Below are 3859 nucleotides of genomic sequence, written 5' to 3'. Positions count from 1 at the left end.
CCATGTGCCAATACTTACCCCCCGGCTCATTTAAAATACGATGAACTGATTAGATTAAAGCTCTCATAATATGACCATTTTATCTCTGAATATTCCTGCATTTACTGCAGCTTTTGGGGGATAACTCATATACAAACCATACCACTAATTTTGTAATGAATTAAAACAAAATTTCTAACCTGGAACTTAAACAAATTTTCTAATCTAGGGTTCTAACACCTTATTTTCACTTTATTACTTAATGTTTTTAAACTATGTCTTATCTCTCCAGAAAACTTCAAATTCTTTTAAAACAAAATTTTTCTCCCCATGGAAAGGAGGGAAGAATAGAACAGAAGGGATTTTTTTAGGGCAATGAAAGTAATCTTGTGTGTAATATATTTTTTTTTTTCACAAATAGAACTTTTGAATTTTTTTCACAGCACTATTTACAGTTTCTAGTTTATTTTTTATATTTGTCCTAATTAGTTATACATGACAGTAGAATGCATTTTGACACATTGTGCACAAATGCAGCACAATTTTTCATTCTTCTGGCTGTATATGGTACAGTCATATTGGCAGTATAATCATATGGATACATACATATATATATATATATATATATATATATATATATGGTAATAATGTCCATCTCATTCCACCATCCTTCCACACCTACACCCCCTCCCTTCCCCTCACTCCTCTCTGCCCTATCCAAAGTTTCTTCATTCTTCCCAACTGACTGTCTCCCACCACTGTGGATCATCATCTGCTTATCAGAGAAAACATTATTCAGCCTTTGGCTTTTGGAGTTTGGCTAATTTCACTTACTATGATATTCTCAAGCTCCAGCCACTTACCTGCAATTGCCATAATTTTATTCTTCTTTAAGGCTAATAGTCCATTGTGTATATATACTACAGTTTGTTTATCCATTCATCTATTGAAGGGAACATAGGTGGTTCCATAGTTTAGCTATTGTGAATTGAGGTACTATAAACATTAATGTGGCTGCTTCACTGTAGTATGCTGATTTTAAGTCCTTTGGGTATAAATGGAGGAGTGAAGTAGCTGGTGATTCCATTTCTAGTTTTCTGAGGATTCTTCATACGTCTTTCTATAGTGGTTGCACCAATTTGCAGTCCCACCAGCAATGTATGAGTGTACCTTTTCCCCACATCCTCACCAAAGTTTATTCTTGCTTATATTCTTTTGATAATTGCCATTCTAATTGGAGTGAGATGAAGTCTTAGAGTAGTTTTGATTTGCTTTTCTTTAATTGCTAGTGATGATGAGCATTTTTTTCATATGTTTGTTGATCAGTTGTACTTCTATGAATTGTCTGTTGAGTTCCTTAACCCATTTGTTGATTGGGTTATTTGTTTGGAGGTGCTAAGGTTTTTGAGTTCTTTATATATCGTGGAGATTAGTACTCTGATGTGCATGTGATAAAGATTTTCTCCCACTCCAGGCAGCAGCTGGCAGTGGGCAGCAGGCAGCAAGTGATCAGCCGACATTCTGTGTGTGGTCTAAGGGCAAACAGTGAGTGATTGACAGGTGAACATAGAGTGGGAGATGATGGACAGATGAAAGATGGGTGATGAGCAGGCAAAAGGCAGGCAAAGGGGCAAATGACTGGTGGTCAGTGGCAGCCAACAAGCCAACTGTGCACAGAAGGCAGGTGATATGCTGGCCTATGGCATGCAGTCATGTGGAACAGGAGGAGGGGGCCAAATAGCAGGGGACTGGTGGGCAGCAAGCTACCTTGCAAAGAAACAGTATTTCCTCTGCTTGAATCTCAAGTCACAGAGTGACAAGGAATGCATCCTCTCTCTAGTCCCCCATCTTGGATCCAAGTCTCACAAATAGGACTTTTTATTTGTCACTATTAAAAATATGAATTTTAAACAGATTCCTGAATGGGTGGTTCATATCCATCAGCTCGTTCAACTTTAGCACCTATCTTATCTCTAGTAGCTTTTCCAGATATACTATGTTCACCATGAAGCTCCATGAGTTTTCCAAAACTAGAACTTCTTCAGCATTTTCTAACAAAGACATCATGAAGAGGATAAATAGGTTGACAAGCCTTCTCTTTGTCTTTCCCAATTCTGTCTGGAATCCATTTATTGACAATTTCTTTCAAATCATTTGTTCGAACCTCTTGAGTCATGATTTCCATCATCTTCTTCCAGATTTGGCAGAACTGTTGATGCTGAGCATAAGAAGTCTTCCATATCTGATTGTTGTGTGTTTTTTTTTTTTTTTTTTTTTAGTAAAGCCAACACAGAACAGACACAGTAAATAACCATCAATATTCTTAACATTAATATGAGCTTCGATCATTGTCTGCCATTTTTTGACCATGGAATACATTTTGTCATGGGTGAGATCCATGCCATGGAAGTTAGTCAGGCATTTTTTCCCTGAAAGTCCTCAGTAATTAACTTGAACCTCCTAAATGCAACTTCATCATTCTGCAGTTCAGCAAGACTCACTTTAAACACATGACGCTCAAGGTCATCAGATGCAACTTTTGTTCCTTGGGTCCTTGTGACTAATGTTTTCCCCATATTTCTTATGTTGAAGATAGCTGGTGCTTCCATATCATAACAATCTTTCTTAGAAAATGGATCAACCACTTTCTTCTTAGATCTCTTCTTGCCACCTTTCCTAAGGCATTTGTTCTTACCTCCTGCCATGGTGCTCCTCAGAGAGCCAAAAGGCACTATAATGTATGTTACTGCACTATAGGGCAATGAAAGTATTCTTGTGACAGATGTTTACATACCCATATCCTTACATGTTTATCTGAATCTATAAAATGTACAACACCAAGAGTAAATTCTAAGGCAAACTATGAACTTCAGATGATAGTAATGTGTCAGTGAAGATTCAGTGATTGTAGCAAATATGCCATTCTTCTGGGAGTGTTGTTAATAAAGGTGATGATGTATGGGCAGGAAGTATATGACAAATTTGTATGCCTTCCACATTTTTTAACAATTTTACTGTGAGTTTAAACTGCTCCTAAATATTAAATCTTTGCTGGGAGGACAGATAATCAACTGTTTTAGATCCAGCCTTCAGGAAGGTGATGTTACCTTCATCTGTGTCATGATACAACTGCCTGTCATTTCCATCAAACAAGGCAATAATAAATGTACACTTGCATTCAGAATCCAGCTGATGACAATAACCTAAACACAAATCATGATCCCATTGCTAAATCCAACTATGGAAAAGTTGCCTCAGATTTGCTTTTGCTTTTAAATTTCATGTGAAAGCAGTTTTTTCCTGGGACAATTTTGTACACCAAATCCTAACTGAAATTGAATCTGAAAAATAACATTTCTAATTTTTAGCAATTCTAACTGAAAGAAAATGGTACTGAGATTGAACAACCAGCACAAAAGAACCTCCTACCACCCAACTCTTTCTTTCTTCCTCCCACCCTAAAATATTGATCACATTTTGTCACCAGACAGGATTCAGTTTCTTTTAAAATTGGAATCAAAATACTGAGAAGACAACAAATAGATTGATAAACAACATTTCCAAAAATCATCTAATGAAGTAATATTATAGTAATATTATCCAAATAATAAAAGGAACTGTTAAAAATCAATAATGAAAAAATGAAAAATTTGATTAAAACATGGGCAAAAGCTGTAAACAGATACTTCAGCAAACTCAATATATAGACAACAAATACAACATATTAATCATATAAAATGACATATGTTACATCATTTGTCATTTAGGAAACACGAAACAGTAATGAGGTACTAGTACAGAGCTATCAAAATGGCCAAAATCCTCAATACTTACAACACTAGACACCTTGTAGGAATGTGAAGCAGCAGGAAATTCATTC

General features: G+C 36.0%; 1 pseudogene across 1 annotated transcript; it reads right to left on the bottom strand.

The window, feature by feature from the left end:
• Positions 1-1885: 1885 nt before the first annotated feature.
• LOC306665137 (small ribosomal subunit protein eS1-like) lies at positions 1886-2702 on the bottom strand (annotated as a pseudogene). The gene has a single exon. The product of its transcript is annotated as a small ribosomal subunit protein eS1-like (transcript).
• Between the last annotated feature and the right edge of the window lie 1157 nt (positions 2703-3859).

Source organism: Sciurus vulgaris (assembly GCF_902686455.1).
Source record: "Sciurus vulgaris genome assembly, chromosome: 7".
NCBI lineage: Eukaryota > Metazoa > Chordata > Mammalia > Rodentia > Sciuridae > Sciurus > Sciurus vulgaris.
Note: the sequence above shows the minus strand (reverse complement) of the source record. Positions and strands in the feature narration are given on the sequence as shown.